The 20,276-nt window shown below is 42.2% G+C and overlaps 1 protein-coding gene across 1 annotated transcript in view; it reads left to right on the forward strand.

The window, feature by feature from the left end:
* Positions 1–8,753: 8,753 nt before the first annotated feature.
* MAP3K20 (mitogen-activated protein kinase kinase kinase 20) overlaps positions 8,754–20,276 on the forward strand; it is a 167,095-nt gene continuing 155,572 nt past the window's right edge. Inside the window, exon 1 of the mRNA XM_046659428.1 lies at positions 8,754–8,994. The gene's annotated coding sequence lies outside the window, so the exon portion shown is untranslated. The remainder of the gene's footprint in view (positions 8,995–20,276) is intronic.

Consider the following 20,276-nt stretch of genomic DNA (forward strand, 5'->3'; position numbering starts at 1 on the left):
AGATTCCTACCACATACTTACATGTACATCACTCTGATAGTACATTCCCTCCATTGAAATACTTCCTATCGTGTACCTATGAGTGTTTGATTTTTTCACTTCCCATCAGGGGAAAAGAAGTCCAACTATATTATTATTGAATATTAAGACTGTTTCTAAAGAAAAAGTTGACAGTGAGAAACATATGGAAATTTATCACTAAACGTGATTGGTAATGAGAAGAATGGAATGTGTCAGGACCACCAACTAGCAAGAGGAGGGATGGTAAAGTGTCTTTCTCAACAATCAACTCGTATAGAATCTCTAAACATTTACATAAGACTAATTGCCCTGGATGGAAAATTAAACTAATAAATAACCCAGTTAATGTTTTCAGCCAAAGTTCAACTCTCTATGACTTCAAAAAGTAAGAAAAAAGACTAAAAAAGACTTTCCTATAGGAAAACAAATTTTACCTCAGTATTTCATGTCTTGTTCTTTTTAACTCATAGATCTATTGTGGAATTATTTATGAACCTAGAATACAAAATTGTATGTTATTTAGCTAGGAAAATTCTGAAATGCAGATATTTTTCTTTTCAAATCTTAGATTAAATACTCAATTGCACTGAAAGCCAATTATGAAAGGATAGCATATCTTTTGCCATAAAAATGGACATGTACTGGGGGCCGGCCCTATGGCCGAGTGGTTAAGTTCGCGTGCTCCGCTGTAGGAGGCCCAGTGTTTCGTCGGTTCAAATCCTGGGCGCGGATATGGCACCATTCATCGAGCCACGCTGAGGCAGCGTCCCACATGCCACAACTAGAAGGACCCACAACGAAGAATATACAACTATGTACCGGGGGGCTTTGGGGAGAAAAAAGGAAAAAAATAAAACCTTTTAAAAAAAATGGACATTTACTGAAAATTCAACATGGAAAATATTCTGGAAATACAGTTATATTCTTCAATGAAAACAATATCTTGATGTGTCTTGACTGTGTTTCAATAAAAACATTACCTTTTATTTGCTTTTATACCACTTATAGAACACTTTCACAATAAATTATCTCATTTGGACTAGACACGATGCTCTGAGATAGATAGGCAAGTTATGAGAGGATGACACAGTTGGGGGAACTGAGATTTGGAGGCTAAATAAATTTCTCAATGTAGAAAAGAAAAGATTACCATGGAATTATACTCAGTTAACACTATAGGGAAAAAAGAGAGAGAGAGAGAGAGATTGAGAGTAAGGAGAAAGAAAATATTTTCTGGAAGTATTATGTGGAAACGTCAAGACTAACCTCATGCATAATGATTTAAAATTGCAATATGTGAACATAAGTACTGAAATAAGTGGCATGTAGGAAGGTTTATCTCATTGAAAATGAAAACTGGCACTATAGAAGGTCTAATAAATAGGACGACGTGTGACATACAGTGAAGCAAAGGACTAATGAATGTCATTCTCTGATTTGAAGGTGGCGTGTCTAAGACTATTATAAAAAACAAAGTCATCCCGGATTCTCTAGGAGTCAGGGGGTCAGGGAGCAGATTGACTAGAAAAGAAAACACACACACACACACACACACACACATAGTCCTAATATATATGATATATATATTTATAATATATATATTTAATGTATATAAATGTAAAATACATATTACATTTACTTGTTTAAGAAAATATCTAGAACCTGTTTCTTTTTAGAACATTGATACCATGCATAGGAAAATCAAATATTATGATTATAAAAGAATTTTTTAATGTAGAATATTTCTTATGTCAGTGGAAGAATATCCACTGAAAAAGACTTAATTTTCTTTCATAAATAGCTATGGGTTAGAGTACAACAGTAGTTCTAACTCTGCTTTTGCTGTGCATTGAAAGCCAAGATGATGACTGTATTGAAAAAGAGGGAAGAGGAAATCAATAGATTATTGCTTCAATGGAGCTCACAACAGTGCTGATTAGAGAACACAAATGGATTGCATAATTGTAAAATAACTATAAACTGGGTATGGATTTAAGCCTATGTTAAGACCATTCTTAACTGCATTGTATCTTTAGAAAACATGCATTGAAATTACAGTAGCAAATTAAATCTATTCGACTGCAAAATTTAATACATAAGAAATAGCATTTATTAATGATATGGAAGAGGGAGTAAATAGCACGTTAGTGAAATTTGGGAATGATACTAAATTGGAAGGTGTTACAGACAACAATGAGGACAGGGGTTTAATACAAATGGCCCTTAAAAATTTGAGGAAAAGCCAAGGGTGGGGGGAAAAAACCCAAGTAGAACTGATAAAAATATCCATTGGAAAAATTTCAACTTGAGAAAGAGTAATACAAAAGAAGTGTGGATGGAAAAGTGGCTTTGAAATTTGATCAGGATTTTCTGATTATAATAAATTGGTTAATCCACTCTTGAGAGGTCCTGGGCTGTGGCTTGGAAGTAGTCATTTCTTTACAATTCTGTCTCCTCTCTAGGCAGACCAGAAGAACTATAACACTTAGTTAGACTTTTTGGAGGCGTGTCAAATGAAGAAAAGAGAGGCCAGGCATATGAGTTCAAAACAAAAACACAAATGCATATTGAAGACGAGGGAATGACTAGAGAAGATACGTGATTATGTATTGGTATCATCTAATGGTGTTTACAACGAAGAGGAGCCATGAAAAATCTATAGATATGTGAAAATTTTACTTAAAAGATGGCTGATGTCACTTGATTGTTTACAAGCAATTATTAAATGGAACTAATAGTTACCTTATGAAATATAATTCTTGCTTTTCCAGATAACAACAAATAGAAGAGTTCTCCTTCCTAAGTGCATATGCCTGAATCTAAGAAATTGGTAGTAATCTGAATGTCATATAGGATGGTATCATTGGCCTGCTTAGAATATCTGGAAGGTTGGGTCTGAGAATTTGGCTTATCCAGAAAAACAGCAAGATCTGTCTCCTGGAAGCTCTGGAGACTCTAAGAGGCTAAGTAATGTATCTATAATGTTTTACCAGTTCACCTGAGTCTAAGACAGAGTTGTCTGGGAATGAAAGCTCATCTCTATTTATTGGATCTGTTGAAGCAGAAACCTCAATTTCAGAAACTTGGCTCTTTTCGTAACGTTTTATGTTTCCCTTAGATTTCAGTAATGTTCTCTTTGAACAGAATCTGCCACTGCCACACCTGCAATGGAGGAAGAGTATTCTTGGTGGCCAGGTGTAATCAATGAAATCAAACTGCTGTAGGAAAATTGCAAGGAGGAGTAGGAGGTGCTGGGATGGGGGCAGCATGAGGTCCATGCAGATGGGAGGTAGTATTGGGAAGGAAAATTTGGGTTAGATAATGGAGGGTTTTGAATGTGCCCTAAGGATCTTGGACTTTATGTAGTAGGCAGTGAGGAGTCAATAAAGGTTTTTGAGTTTTGATATGACTCTTTCAGATGTAACATGTTAGATATTCCTTCCAAATACGCCTCACTCCCTAATAAGATAGGCATGCCACCTACACCTTCATTTCAGTGGTAGAAATGTTGAACAGGGCAGGTTAGAGGGGAAAGCCCAGCAACGTACCATTAGAACTCCTTCTCTAAGGGAACCTGCACCCAAAGTGCACATTAGCATTTTTGGGGCATACCTTCTAAGCTGTTTTCAATCTAAACAGCAATTTTACTGTACTGTATTGTCATCACTTAAAATCTCTTTCTGATTTATAAAGTCATCATGAGAAACTTTGTCATGTTTCACCAGCAAAAGTCCTCACTGTCCTCCCCGATCCAAGTAGAGAAAACTAGGTTTGTCTGGTAGGTCTTCATTTCAATGAATCCATCCTAGCTCCTAGTGTTCACATTCAAAGCAATTACCAGCTCTTCATTTAATAACGTCATTTAGTAATAACTCTAAGATCTTGCCAGAAAATCGTATCAACTTTATCACATCTTTTGGAAAGGAACATATGAGTTTCTTGCAGTGAAGCAGGGCCAAGGGCAAACAGGAGCGATGGGAAGGCCCAAGTCTGAAAAGATATGACAAAGTCAGTTATGATTCAGTCAGATTTTAGATCTAGGATTTTAAAGAAAAATAGCATGGCAAACAATAGCAAAGAGTGAGGAGTGCACAGGACTCAAGACTCAGGTAAGTAGGCCGTTGTCACCCACATGGCCATCAGGCAGTATGGTCCCAACTAAGTGACAGCTGCTTAGGGATAGGGCTGGCACCACATCCCAGATTTTCTGATGTCTGGCAAAGCGCTCTTGTTCCTGCTTGATGCAGCTGCCCTGTGACCCTGCATCTTGAGGCAGAAGAGCATAAGGCAACTGACTCCCTCCAGCTTAAAGAGCACCTCAGACGCTCTAAGACAGCAGTTCTTAAATGCAGTCTGGGAACCCTTTCAGGGGGTCTGCAAGGTCAGAACTCTCATAAAAATACTAAGATGTTATTTTCACTGTACTTTCTTATGAGGGTACAGTGGAATCTCCCAAAGGGTATGTATAGTGTGACATTGGAATAGATAAAATGCAGAAGCAGATATGAGAATCCAGCTATCTTCTGTTAGGCCAGACATTAAGGAGATTTGCAAAAATATAAAAAATGACATTCTTCGCACTAATTATTTTTATTTTTTTTTATTTATTTATTTTTTTTTTAAAGATTTTATTTTTTCCTTTTTCTCCCCAAAGCCCCCAGGTACATAGTTGTATATTCTTCGTTGTGGGCTCTTCTAGTTGTGGCATGTGGGACGCTGCCTCAGCGTGGTTTGATGAGCAGCGCCATGTCCGCGCCCAGGATTCGAACCAACGAAACACTGGGCCGCCTGCAGCGGAGCGCGCGAACTTAACCACTCGGCCATGGGGCCAGCCCCTAATTATTTTTATTTTTGACAATAGTTTTTTATTTTTTTTTTTTTTTAAAGATTTGATTATTTTTTCCTTTTTCTCCCCAAAGCCCCCCGGTACATAGTTGTGTATTCTTCGTTGTGGGTTCTTCTAGTTGTGGCATGTGGGACGCTACCTCAGCGTGGTCCGATGAGTAGTGCCATGTCCGCGCCCAGGATTCGAACTAAGGAAACACTGGGCCACCTGCAGCGGAGCGCGCGAACTTAACCACTCGGCCACGGGGCCAGCCCCGACAATAGTTTTTTTTTGTTAAGATACTTATGCTAACACAAGTGTTTATTATTTTTAAATGAAATACAAGATTGCAGTTTTAATTTCTAATATGATAAATACTGGTAGATAGAACTCACGTAAACGAAAGCTATTTGGTGTCCTCAAAGGCTTTTTCAGAGCGTAAAGGAGTCCTGAGACCAAAATGTTGGATAACTGGTTAATCTAAAAAAACAAGCCCTAAACTCTACCTCTTACTCCCTGAGGGCAGACAAGTGGCCTAAGCTTTCCAAGACTTTTTCCTGTCCTACAGCAGAGGATGACGACTACCTGGTCAGAGTGACTGTGATGACTGGGTGGAGTCCGCCTAGAACTCAGCTCAGTGCATGGCAAACGTGTATTCAGTAAATATTAGCCGTCGCTATTATTATGATTATCATCATCATCATTATCATGATTATTGCCATTGCTACTACCATTACTACCACCACGAGGACTATTACTCCCTCCTGGCGCTGTCTTTACTCAGATAGCTAAGGAATTTATTCCTTGAACCTGGTGAATGCTCTTGGGCCTTTCTACTTGCTGTTCCCTTTGCCTGGAATATCTTTCCGACCTTTTTGTCCACCAAATTCTCTTCATTCTTCTCTGTGGACTTAGATGTTCTTCTTCTTGGAAGCCTGCATTGGTCTCCCAAAGCTGTGTGAGGTGCCCTGCTATAAGTATCCATTTTTGCCCCCTCAGCACCCTGTGGTATAATTGCTTGCGTCGTTATTGGCTCTTCCATTGCACTCTGAACACTCTGTAAAAGTAGGGACCATGTCTTGGTCTCTGTTATAATCACAAAGCTCAGCATAGTGCCTGCCGTTCAGTAAATGCTTGTTGAATAAATTTGGCAAAAGTCCCCAGTTTCTCTTTTTGCCCTACTGCTCCTTTCACGCCCTGAAATACTCTCATGAGTTCCTCAGTTCTCAAGTTAGATGTGAAAACTAAGCTCAAACAATGACCTGGGCTTCATATGTGATTTTCAGGTAATGGCTACTTATCTTAAAAGATGTTTGATTGCGTGCCTTAATTTCCCAGGGATGCAGACTTGTGCAGGAGGCAAAACACAAACCTTTGTGTAAAGCTGGTCATTCTTAGGTATGATCCAGACACAGACTACCCACGATCTTAGATGGAGAACTGAGATGGCTAGAGAAAATGCTCCTGGGTACCAGCTTGCATCATAGCTCTTATCACCATATGGGAAGGGAAGGATACTCAGAATGCTTTCTTCCTTTTAAGTTGCCTTTCCTTCTGTCCTTAATAGAGTTTATGGCTGCATTTCTCTGATCCACTGAAGCTAGTGGTACTTCTAGAATTTCAATATAAGAGGAGCTTAGGGACAACAATCCTAAGTGGGGGCTAGGAGACTTTTTTTTTAAGCTATATTTGCATAACAAATACTCTTTTAACTTACATTGCTTGTTTATTTTGGAGGGTGTTCTTGGATCTAAGAGGGTGCTAAGGACTCCAAAGCCACCCCACTGCTAAGAGTACATCTATTTTTAGTATGGAGACATTTGAAGTAAAGGAATAGGAAAGCTTGATAAGAGAGGTTTGCCTAGGTCTCTTCTGCTATTGCTATTTATATTTGTAAACCTATACTCTGACTGGTGAGAATTACCAATGTCTTCAAAAAGATTCGAAAGTTTGAAAAAGCAGTCAGCCGTGGAAATAAGCACTGGAGTATATTTATTAGGTCTGGGGCCTAAAGAGGTCAGTACAGTCAGAAGGAAACAGGCAGCTTGACCAAGGAAAAATCAGACATGAAGCAGTTTATCACACAATTATTATGCATTTATTTCAGCTATCGACAGATACAGTAGAATATAAGATACGACCTCAAGGAGCACGCAACCTAATTGGGAAGACAAGAGAATGCCTGCCAGGTTATCACTGAAGTGTATTTGTGAGACAACTCTTTAGTATTCACTGTTCCTGCTGGCTATTCTCTTACCTAATTATGTGGGGAAAACAGAATGAAGGAAAAATGGATGGAAAGGAAGGTGAATGTAGCTAAAAAATATTAAGGCTCTTAGGCACGTGCTTTGAATTTAAAGCATTCATAGTGTTAAAGCTGGAACTTGTAGCTAAATATCTAATTGGGCCCTCTTATTTTGCAGAGGAGGAAACTGAGGCCTTTCTAGCAAAGTACCCCAGCTGATAAGAGGCAGGACTAAGACTAGAAGCCAGGCGCTCTGACTTCCTGTCCAGTGTCCTTTCCATCACAATCTAGTGCCTTTGAAGGTGAGGTGAAATGACTGGAGTTGCCTTACGCCTGGGTCTATATGCTAAAGTGCCTTAGCTATCCCTTTAATGGTTAGATGGTTTTTAGATTATTTGATTACCTCTACGAGGAATTTCTTTTTAGCATGACAGTTTTCATCAATCCGAATTTCTCAGTTCCCAGACTAGAAAGCTGTTTTTTTTTTAAACCTATCTTCATCCATCCCTCCACTTTCATCTCTTTATATGAATGATTTATGGATTTTATATTTCCCTCCTGACCTCTTTTCTGAATCTCTGTTTCCTATTTCAACGGCTGCATCTCTACCTGTTTTACCTCCCATGACCTCAAACTCAACAGGAAGCCAGCTTCTTCTCAACATATCCTATTTCTGTCAATGACACCATCGTTCTTTCAGTCACCCAGATCTGAAATCTTGGCATCATCTCTGACTCTTCCTCTTCCACGTGTAGCGGGTCATCAGTTTCTGTGGCCTCTTCCTGAACATGTCTTTGAATTCCATTTCTTCTTTTTTAATTCCATTTTGTACTCTCTAACTCAAGTCGTCACAATCCCATAACCAGGTAGTGAACAATATCTACCACTCATACTGCTTCCCAGTTTTCCCCTAGCAACTCATCCTGCTACCGCTGTGGACTGCTCTCTCCAAATCACCATGAAAACAAAACCACAAACACCTATTTTAGCCCCTTGATTCTAACTTTCCACAGCTCCCCAGTGTCCCTAGATGATGAAATTCAATCTCAAAGCCCTGGACAATGCTGCCCATCCCTTTGTAACCCCGTCTAGCTTTCCCTCCACAGAACCATCCTCCCCAGTCAATTACCTTTCTTCCCAGTGCCTAGTCCCACCTTTGGTCCCACCTAGAATGGATTCTAGTCTCCTCATCTGAATTCGGCTTTGTTAATGTCACCAACCAGGGCAGCAGACCACGACGCCTCCTCAAAATTCCGGAGGGATCTACTGATGGTTCCACTGAGGTAGCCTTCAGCCCTATCTCCGCAGAAATATCTTTACACTCCGTCCCCTTCCCAACTAGATAATTCACTCCCATAGGGCTCGAAGCAGCCTCCCATCATTTTGTACCCACAGCGCCTAATTCAGAGTGTTTGTTGATAAGGATGAGTTGATGCAATAGGTGGTGGTAACCTGTTAAGAAGCTGTGAAGGTACAAAGGCGCAGAGCCGTACCGCCCTCTCCCCTGCCCCCGCGAGAGGGCAGGTGCCGTTTGAGGACAGGCGCGCCCCGCACAGCGCCCCCGGGCGGCGGCCTGGGTGGGTTCCGGGGCGCGGGGGCGCACGGGGCCCCTCGGCGGCGCCGGCCCTCTGGCCGGCTCGTGTGCGCCGCGGCGGGGCCGGCGGGCGTGCGGGCGCGGGCAGGCAGGCCCCGCCGTTCCGCGCTCGGAGGTAGGTGGTGCTGTTGCCGCGACTGTCTTCCTCATTGGCGCGGGGCGCAGAGGCGGAATGTTCAACTCCTGACTCGGCGGAAGCGTGGGAGCGCGCGGGCCGCCGTCCTCCTGACCCCCGCTCGCCGTCCCTGCCCTCGCCGCGCGCGGGGCCCCGGCGCCCCCGGCTGCTGCTCGCGCCCGGCCCGGAGCCAGGTAAGGGGCCAGGCCCAACGCCGCGGGGGGACGGGGGGACGGAGGGCCACGCGCTCGCGAGGCGCCCGGCGTCTCGGGACCGAGGCCCCGCGGGGGCCGGAGCCCGGGAGCCCCGCCGGCCTGCGGAGGGGGCCCCGCTGGGCGCCCTCCCCGACCCGGGCCCTCCGAGCGGCGGAGGCCGGAGCGAGCGTCCGGGCTCCCGCGGAGCTCCGCGCCGGCCCTTGGCCGCGGCCCGGCCCGGCCCGGCCCGGCGCGGCTCAGCTTTTTGGGGCCGGTCCCGCGCAGCAGTTGGCGCCCGGAAGAGCGGGGCGCAGCCCGGACCGGCTCCGGCTTTCTGGGCCCCGGGCGGGCGGCGCGGGTGTGAGCGCCTCCCGGGCTGGGCCGCGCCGCTTCCCCTCCCCGGACGTGGGGCCCCCGCCGGCCGAGCCCGCGGCCCCGAGCACCGCTGGGGAGGCGAGCGCGAGTCTTCCAAATCAGGGCAGGGTGCCGGGCGCTTCCCAGCAGCGGGCTGCGCGTGCGAGTGGAAACCACGAACTTCTGCTTTCTGCCGCCCCGCGGCCGCGCCCTGCCTGGCTGGGGCGAGCGTCCCCCTGCTCCTTCCCCGGGAGCCTAGGGGTCCCCTTGGCCCTCCGGGTGGCGCTGCCCGGTGCGTGGGCTCTGAGCCCTGGGCCAGGCCCCGAGGTGAGCGCTGGGGCCGCCGGCGCGCCTCGCTTTGCTCCTGACAGCTTGCGGAAAAACTTCGGTACAGAACTGGCGAGACGATATGGAATTGGCAAAAAAAAAAAAAAAAAAAAAAGGGGAGGGGGCAGTCATTGTCAGATTGTTGAAAATGCCTGTTTCTGATGCGCCTCGAGATCTTTCATAAGCACCGTTGATGGGGGAACTTAATTACTACTTTTGTTAGTTTCTTTGATAGTGAAAGCAGTACGGTGTAGTGCTCTTTCCACTGATATTACAATAAGCGGTTCTCTCCTTCGTAATGGTGCGTTCGAATCGGCTTGCAGAATTATTTCGAGGATATTTGAGCCAAGATAGTTGTTAAAGGATAGTCTAAAGCCGTTTTAGGAGACGCTTCTTGCTTTCCTGACCTCAGTGGAAGTGAACAGCCAGGATCCAGTGGATCCAAACCTACAAACACGTAGAAAGACAAAAAGAGTTGATGTCTTCTTGGTAGGAGGCCCATCTCCACAGCGAAATTTCTTGTCGGTTTTTGATTTTCAAAGCAGTATGTGATGGCTGCATTTTAATTATGCTTTTGGTCATTTGAAGAGCCTTTGTTTTAAATTCCTGCTACAATAGTGAGAGATTTGAGAGATTGTAGATGAGTATGGATTTAGTTTGTTTGCAAAGAGAGAATTAAGAAAGAGAAAAATGGTCTTTTAGAGCAATGTGTACTGTTTATTTTAATCTTTCACAGCTTAATTCCTACTATAACTTTTTTGAGATTATTTTTGGAAGTTTTTTTTTTAAGTGGAAAATTTTATTGTTTAAATAAAAAATTCAGTGGTAATAATTCCAGAGTAAATGACCAAAATGCAATGGCAAGGACATTTTTTCTTGTCTAGGAAAGCAAGTAGATGATTGATGGCTTTTTCTTATTCTTTTAGGGAACACATAAGGACACATTAAAAAGAGAGAGAGAGAAATATCCAAATATTAAGCACAAGGACTTGGATCTAAAAATGGATGGTCAAAGATCTTGGGAACTAAGGGACCTTCTTGCCAAATAAGGAAACTTGGCAAGTTGCACTGTGTATTTTAAGCTAGCACAAGAGTGAGTGTTATTGGCAATATATTGGCTGAGAGCCTATCTGGAACGAGCAGCAAAACTGACTTTGACAGGGGTGCAAAATTATAAACAGGAGTTATGAGGGGCGTGGAGTGAATAATCTAGTCATCAAAGAAAACGTGGAGAAATTACAGTGATGTTTTGTGAGAGGAGATCAACATAGAGTGAAGCTGATGGTGTGGAGTGAAAGAGAAAAATAGACAGTTGATTTAGAAATTGATAGATTCAGAGAAAAGAGAGGAGAGAATCAATGATCTTTTTTTTAAAACCAGAAAAAGAGGTGTTTGTGGTGAAATAGTGCTTCTTGGAATAACATAGCCTTATATTTGTATCCAGAGATGTTGGAACTAAAAATCCATTTGGATCATTTGTTTTCCATTTTATTCTACCCAGGACGGATTGACAAGGGGGGGTGTCTCGTCTGTCTAAATGTAATGGGAACAGCTAAGGCACCGTTTGGTCTTACTGCCAGAAGGATTTAGGTTGCTTCTTTTGTGGCTATTAACCTTGCCCCACTACGCACAAATAAGCAGAGTTCCAGCTGTGACCAGAAAACTGTACCTGTTAAGGAAAGAGAGCTCTAAATGCTAGAGCTTAGATTGGCTTCCCTGATACATGGGTGCTTTTGTGTCAGACGCTCCTGCGGACAGCTGAAGCATCGATTATGCCCTAAGAACAGTTAAATAATCCCAACAGAGAAGAGGATTCTGTGGGAACAAAGCAGCCATACATTTGACACAATAACCCCTGTGTCACAACTGAGGAAATTAAAGCCTCCAATGGAACTGTAGGTGGATGGTAAGCCATCTAGTAATTACTATAATAAGAAAAGAATCTGTTTAAAGGAAAAAAAGGCAAATTAGAAGAAGGAGGCAGGATGATATAGTGGGAAAAAGACATACGATGTGGTGGAAAAAATGATATGACTGTGAGGTCAGACCTGGGGTTGAATCCCAGTTGTGTCACTTGTAAGTTAGGTAGTTGCCTTGGGCAACGTTCACACCTTTGATCCTGTTTCCTCACATGTAAATTGGGGACAGTAATACCTGCTTCATGAGCATATGAGACAGCACTTGGAAGTGCGGGAACCAGTGCCTGAAACTTTGGCCATCGCAACTGAATGATAGAGAAGGGCGTTTTTTTCATATTCTCATGTTAGACTCGGGGAAAGCTACTTGTCTCACCGGTACGTGGCCAGTGCTTGCCCTGGTCCTCTGCCCTGTTCCCAAGTCATCCTTAGGGGAGAATCTGAAGAGGAATGCATTTAAATATCTATATGAGGAACGTGAAGAATTTGGAAGTTGTGTGATAGGGGAAGGTTGTGACCCAGAAGACCAAAACTGAAATTACTGGGAACCATTCTTACCCCTGATTTTGAGCCCAGGTTATCTTCAGGGACCAAGATCCTTCTTTCTGGAGTCGTCTCTGGACTTCTTTATAGGAAAACTAAAAAGTGAAGACAAGAATCTCCGTCTGAAGGTCCTGGAGTGAATCTTCGCTTATTAAACTTTTCTACCAAAGTACCCCGTTGTGGGGAAGAGTGTATTCCTTCAGGGATCTGTACACATAGCCATAAATATCCCCAATGCGAGCACTTTCTGTAAAATCCTGTATTTTTTTTTTTTTTGAAGATTGGCACCTGGGCTCACAACTGTTGCCAATCTTTTTTTTTTTTTCCTTCTTCTCCCCAAAGCCCCCCAGCACATAGCTATATATTCTAGTTGTGAGTGCCTCCGGTTCTGCTATGTGGGATGCCGCCTCAGCGTGGCTTGATGAGTGGTGCCGTGTGCACAGCCAGGATCCGAACTGGCGAAACCGTGGGCCGCCCAGAGCGGAGCATGGGAACTTAACCACTCGGTCATGGGGCCAGCCCCCTAAAACCTTATTTTTAATCTTAAAAATTCATGTGAATGTTGCACTCTTCTCTGTTTGACTTTATTGAGCAAATCAATACAAACACACAGTAACAATGTTTATTCCCCCGAATCTTCAAGTCAAGTCGATGCTGTAGGAAGTGTGTTTATTCACACACCTTCTGCATAGTGCGGGGTACTCTGTCTACGGGAGTACCCACGTTTGTGGAGCACGGCCCTGGTTCTGATAGATGGTGTTTGCACCATTCAGCTTCGCAGCCCAGCCCACTGTATGGGGTACTGCGATTCCATTTTGCTGAGAAAAGGGTAGGGGTAGATAATCTTCCAAAGAGTTTTCATTTTCTGGAGTTATACTGTGGCTTTCAGGGTGAGCAGAGCTCTTTGCTTTGGAAGTAGAAGAGCAGGGAGGGGGGAGAGGATAGTTGTAGGATAGAAATCTGGAATATGACTCTCACCTTCCCAGCCAGTTTAGGGGGAGAAATTTAGGAGGGTGGCCCAGTCATCTCCGTTATTCCTATCACTGACATTGATCACTGTGCTCCTCCGTAATGTCAGGAGCTCTTAGTGTCAGGTTCAAGACTGGATCCTCAAGAAGAGAAGAGAGACCATCCATTCTTTATAGTGGATTATTTAGTCATGCAGTACTCATAGCGTTAGAGGTGCTCTTCAAAAGCATTCATTCTGCTCTCCCAGCTATTGCGGGAGCCTCCTACTCCACGTGTCCGCCTCCCATTGAACACTCTTGGTGATGGGGAACTCACTGCTAAATAGGGTGGCGTAATAAGCAGGAATTCTTTCTGTGACTTTTGTCTGCAGATGGCTTTGCCTCTGGACCAGTGATGCGTAATAGAGGGTCTTCCTTTGGTCTTCTCTAGTTTGAACATCTCCCTTTCCTTTCATCTTACATTGAGGTGACCAGGTTTTAACCCTCTTATTTCCCCTTCTCAGGAACATTCATTCTGAGTAATTAGTCCAAAAGTGTAGCTGTTTCTTAGCAGCCAGGATGATCAGATACTTTCTGTTTGACAGCAGTTCAAGGGTGGAAACAAGAGCTGAGAGCGGCAGGATCTAGGGCTGGGTGGGCCTGCTGCTTTCTCCCCAACCCGCACCCTCGCCCCACCCCCACACACCTGTGAATCCCTCTTCTGGCCAACCCATAGAAGTGTGCCCTCTCAGTGCTCCTTTATTCAAATTCTGGCCCGCTTGCTGTCCTCCTGCCTCCAGTCGTGCAACACAGAAAGCCCCTGCAGTGACCCCTGTCGTGGATTGTACCTACTTCTCTTTTCCTACTTTCAGCAGAGACACATTTCCACACAGCAGTTCTGCAGCATAAGTGCCTGTCTCCCCCCGATGTTCCTGTTCCTCCTGTGTTTTAGCCTCTGGTAACATTTCTGGCAAGGAAGTTTGTTGTGGAATTCTATTTTCATTAATAGAAATATTAAAGTGCAAAGAAGAATGTTTCATTTAACTAGCTCGTTTTTATTTTAACCTTTGCTTTGACTAGAGAGTTATGTTACTTACATGGTAAAGCATAGAGAAAAAAGAAAAAGGAAACAATAGCTGTTCTATTTTTTAGAATCTTATTCCTGGCTTCTCTCAGCTATCCATGACTGAAGATCTTGTTCACTGAGCCCAACCTGTCCTATACAAGCTATGCTGCGTGCTAGGGGCAGCCTTGGAGGAAGGAAAGAATATCTATGGTAGACACAGGACTAGTTAGTTCTATTTGCCTACCTACTCTACTCTAGCTAGTCTTACAGATCTTATCTTTTTTGAGTGATTTAAAAACAAAAACATAGTAGAACAGCAGTGCTGTTCAGGAATAGAATCTTTGACCTTGGTGTGGGAACAAATACACCCAACCAGAGCTTTCCCCATTTTGTGAAGATAAGACTCATAGGAAAAAAAATAATTGCAGACCCATAATCTAAGTGGTATTGTTTTAATACACATGATGATAAGGCACATTTTTGTTAGTTTATTCACTGATCTATGCTAAGGAGGCTGAAATGATACTAGCGTAAATACATATTAGGGCAGCAGGGTTGGCAAAAGAATTTTTGAGGGCTGTTTTCTAAAAGTTGTTTTTTGTCATATTCAGGTCATGATAAACAAATTAGTTTTTCTTCCCATATTGCATCAAAAATAAACTTGTAACTCTTGTGAAGAAGAGAAAAAGGAAAGTGTAAATCAAGGATAGACAAAAAGGGAAGATCTGAATTCAGAAATTATAGGCCCATGTAAACCTAAAAGATAGAAAAATCAGAAAAAGTCCAAAGACCTGTTTCTAGTAAAGTTAATTCTTGTATAAAAAATTATGATTTGCAGTTATTTAATGAAGCTGGTTGCAGTATTTCCTGAGGCCGTTTGATATGTAGTAGATATAATCTAGAAGAAGACAGTGGCTGCCATGGAGAGTAGGTACACTCCAGGACCCTACCAAAGGGAGGACCATAATTGGATAAATAGGTCCCAGAAACTCTAGTATCTAAAACGTGAAGGCAAAAAAAGTATTTTAATAACTTAAATATTCTCCTTATGAAAAAACATGTTTACAAGGAAATGATAATTATTACCAATAGGATAGATCTTTCAAAAATGGCCAAAACCAAAATCAGCAGAGTGAGAAAAAATTAAAACATATGCAAAGAAACACAGATAAAAAGGATTTAGAGGTCAGTAGTACATTTATCTATTAATAATTGCTCTGCAAAACTAATGAAGATGTAAAACAATTCTGAAAACGAGGAGAGGAAAGCTATCGAGGAAAGCATACCCAACCCTGAAGGCTGAGGAAGTAGATGGCTAAATGTAATACCAAGATTGTTAAATAATTAGACAACCATCATTTCCATTCATTGAGTTTTGGATACTAGGCACTGGGCACTGTGCAGGGGACGTTCACAGCATCTCCCACTTCCCAACAACTACGCAGAATGGGTGCTATTGCCAGTGAGAAAACAGATCAGAGGCACGGTGCCTTGGCCAAGGTCTAACAGCTAGTAAGTTAGATGCGCTACTGCCTCTGTAACTGGAGTCCTTCCTCTGGCCCATGCTGCTGCTGAGTTGAAGTATCTGTTATTTGGAAGTAAAGACTTGTCAAAGAAGCTAAACTATACTGTGCAAACTTGATAGCTTTTGGGCTGTCAACTTGTAGACTTTTGGTAACAGAATGGAAGAGATTTTAAATTTTTTATTTATTGGGTCTGGAAATGGCATAGTCTGAGAAAATGTGTTTGGTTCAAGGTTACCGAGCAGTAGAGGCAGAGTTCAAACTTCTATCCATCTAATTCTAAACTTTTTTTTTATGTTAGAACGTTAACAGGGTCTTTTTTGTTTTGTTGTTGTTTTTAATTCAGGACAAAAGTCCATTTTTTTGGACTAGAAGGCTGAAAACTTTAAGAAGTAAAGTAATACTCCCTTTATAGTTTTCTACCTCCATATGGTTTCATTTTTGATAATTAGCTGATGGTGCTAAATATATATATTTAAGGAAATTAAACTTTAAAAGGAATTGTTAACTATTAACTAAATTAAAAAAAATTAGCTTACTACTCAAGTACTCAAATGATTGGATTCAACCACCAACTTAGTGATTTTCAACATTTTCAGAGTTGTGGCTCCTTGTTCTGCTTTGATTTTTGTGATAGCACTGCTCTAGCCTGCCCTTCAGTGCTGTGTGGCAGATAGTTACCATTAATATTTAAGACAGCTTTGAAGAGTTTATGAAACAAAAGTTAGAATGTTACAAAATTAAGACTGGGAATTGTTGCATGGAGAAAAATTGCCTTTCTTGTGTAAAAGTAATTATTTTAACATGGTGGGATGAAAACATCGTTTGATTGGGTTTGCTATGTAAATATATTTATATAGAGGACTCATGTTAAGTTCTGGTGTATTCACTGGAGAACACATCTGAAAAATTAGAACATAATTTGATCAGGTACCAGTCTCCTCCGGAATGCTCTAGTATGATTAATCAGCAACTGATATTTTCCATTCTTCTGATCGTAAGTTGATCCTCTTAGAATAATGAATTTTAAATTAAAGGAGAGAAAGCTGAAGGAGAAAAGGAAATCTGTGTGGTCTGACACTCGTGTAGATGGCAGGGGGAATCTCAATCTGGTTTGTCAGCTAAGTCCATGATGCTTTGCCAAGCTTGCTGGAGTTAGAACCTGTACTTGTACACCCTAGAATTGTTAGTCTGTGTGGTAATCAGACGGGACTTAATTTTTTATGGTCTCAATAAAACATTCAAGTAATTACATAGTTCCATTCATACATAGCCAGTTTCCAAATGGCAGGATGTATCACAAAGTGAGTAACAGTGATTCTGGGAAGAATGTGACTAGTTGCCTCATCTCAAGGGACGAAGATCCTGGAGAACTCTGCTTCTCAGAGGTCAGCCTTCCTCTGGCGCCCTTAGGGCAGTTTCAGATGGGACTGATCTTGCCTCAGTTCTCCGTATTCCCTGGACTTGCTCTGCGTCGGAGGGTTTAGATTTATTCATATATATATATATGTGTGTGTGTGTATATATATATATATATACATATTTTTTTTCCTTTTCCCCAAAGCGCCAGTACATAGTTGTATATCCTGGTTGTAAGTCATTCTAGTTCTTCTATGTGGGAAGCCACCACAGCATGGCTTGATGAGCAGTGTGTGGGTCCACACCCAGGATCCGAACTGGTGAACCCTGAGCCAATGAAGTGGAGTGCACAAACTCAACCACTCGGCCCTGAGGCCAGCCCCCAGATTTATTCATACTATCTCATCCTGGTTCCCATTTCTACGTTTTTTTGGGAAAAGATTTCCCTCCTTTTCCTCCTATTCCTCTTTCTCTTCTTCTTCCTTTTCCTCCCCTTCCTTGTCTTCTTTTTCCTCTTCCTTTGGACTCAGAGACGCCCACTCCTGGAAGTCCCAGACTTGCTCTCCTCAGTCTCCGAAGAAGCCTAGGCAACAGTTTCCAAATCAGGATTTGCTTCAGAATCCTCTGGGGGCACTTGTAAAAACTACAAGTCTCGGATTTTACTTAATCTGCTTGGACTCTTTCCGCTGCAAAATGTATAATGGAAGAATAGCCAGATACTATTTATTCATTTATTTCTTCATTTATCCAACAAATATTTTTGAATGGAAAAGGTGCAATGTGCCTGGCTATGTACTAGGTGCTGAAGATCCGGATGTAAATAGAAATGAGTTTTGCCTTTTTGGAGTTTATAGTCTGATAGGAAGTAAGTGGGAAAGATGAGTGGGTAAAGAAAGGTGTTGTGGCACAGAAGAAAGAGAATTTAACTCTGCTCTTGAGGCTCAAAGGAGGTGGTCGGGGACAGGAGTGTGCTGAGCAGAGAGAGGCATTTGAAGCAGAGACAGTACCCCGTGCAAAGGTATGGAGATGTGAGAGAGGTCAGCAGGTACTGGGAGCTGTGAGTAGTTCCTTGCCTATGTGGGGGAGTCAGAAGACGAGAAGCTGTAAGTGGTAAAGGAATTTCCCAGAATTAAAGGAAATGAGTTATGACTGAGAGAGTTCACTGAGTGTCCTAGCAATGAATGAAAAAGACCCATCCCTAAGCATAGTCTATTAATTTCAGGATTCCAGAGATGAATACAGGATCCTAAAAGCTTTCAGAGAGGAAAAAATAATGTGAAAAGGATTAGTAACCAGAGTAGCATCAGACTGCTTTACAGCCACATTAGAAACTAGGAGACTATTGGAGTAATTGTTTTGAAATTGTAAGGAAAGTTATTTCCTACCTAGAATTGCATAGCCAGGCAGGCTACCAATCAAGACATTTTAAGACACACAGATTTTCAGAAGAATTACATTCTAGGCACTCTGTTGAGGTGGCTAATGGGAGATGTGCACTGTCAGAACAAGGGAATGAATCAAGAAGGAGAGCCAGGAGATCCAAGGACAGGGGTTCCCTCAGAGCAAAAGGTGAAGGAGAGTCTTAGGATGATGGTGAAGGGAAGTCCCAGTCCGAGTCAGGCCTGGAGGGCAGCCGCTGCAGCTGCACTGAGTCAGATGAAGGGGCAGGAGGAGTGTCTCCAAGGAAAAAAAATAGACACCCCCCCCCCATTATCTGATGTTTTTTACTTTGTTGAGAAGAGTTTTGCAGTTCTTGGAAGAGTTTGATGAGGTGAATAAGTGTTAGGTGTATAAAAAGCTAAGCAAACAAGAAAACAACAGCAGAGCAACTACTAACTGTAGGAGAAACAAAAAGTTATCCAAGAAAGGAAAAAGCCATTGAACATAGCACCCCTGGGAATAAAATTTACTTTGTCAGACTACTGTAAGCCCTGAATATTGACTTAACCAAATGGTACGATATAGTTGGAAGTTGGGAGGATTGAGCAAGTGTGACATGTTTGTGGGCAAGGAGGTAAAGGGTGGTATATGAGAATTAAATCTTTATCTTCCACAGGGAGAAGTTAACAGATAATATCTAAAATGGAGCAATCAAGAAATAGCAATATAAACACATTTTTTAGAAATATGGAAATAAATACCGGAAGAAATGCTAGAGGAGTTGAAATTAGTTCCCTCTGGAAAGAGAATTGGGTGTGAGGAGGGGGGTGGGGGCAGGGAAGTTCTATCTTTTATTATAAGCTTTCTAGTCCTATTTTATTTTTTGTGCCTTGATAAAAATAAAAAGGATTAATAAAAATATAGACCTAGCACCTGTATCCCTGAGGGAATCTTGCAAGTGGTGTTTTGCATTTTGTTGAGCAAACTTTTTAGCTTGCATATTCTATGTACCAACCTTTGGCACTTTTGTAAGTTTTAGCCAACCTGTCTTCTTTTCCATGATTAACTGAATATAAATTGAAGCAAAAGTTAGTAAGGTAGATTGTGTGTAGCCTGTGCCTGGATACTAGAGTTTCCCCCCTGTATTTTTATGTAGACTCTAAACTTTAGAGGATAAACAAACAATCGTCTCTCTTGCCTTCTCCCCAAGTAGAGCAGAGTTTGACTTCGCGTAAGAAATCAGCATTCTTCAGTGACCTCCTGTTCCTGAAATGGGATTCCTTGTAGCTGCACATTAAGATCTCTGAGCTGACTGTGTACGTCACTCAGCAAAGCTTCAAGTTGTTGATGAGGAAATTTTGTCAATTTAGATAGATACAAACTGCTCCTCCACCTTTTTATTTTGAAAATAATCCAGCCCCACAGAAAAATGGAAAGAGTAGTGAAACACCCATGTAACTTTCACCTACATTGGCCAGTTCCTAACATTTTGCCACATTTGCTTCCTCTCTCTCTATACCTACTCCTGTTTTTGGGAGGGGGGTGGGGAATTGAACCATTTTAAATTAAGTTGTGGATAATCATACCTTAATACATCTCCCAATATATCTCCCAAGAACAAGGACATCCTCCTACAAAACCAAAATACCATTATTTGCCATGGATAAAATAATATTATCTAATATATAGTTAATATTCAGATTTCCCTGAAATCCCAGCAATACCTTCTATAGATTTGTTTTTGATCCAGAATCCAGTCAATGATCGTGCATTACATTTAGTCATCCTATTTCTTTAAAGCCTCCTTATGCTAGAATTTTCCCTGGTTTTTTTTTTTTTTTCAGTTTTTTGTGACATTGACAATTAT

This window comes from Equus quagga, chromosome 4, assembly GCF_021613505.1.
Source record: "Equus quagga isolate Etosha38 chromosome 4, UCLA_HA_Equagga_1.0, whole genome shotgun sequence".
Taxonomy (NCBI): Eukaryota; Metazoa; Chordata; class Mammalia; order Perissodactyla; family Equidae; genus Equus; species Equus quagga.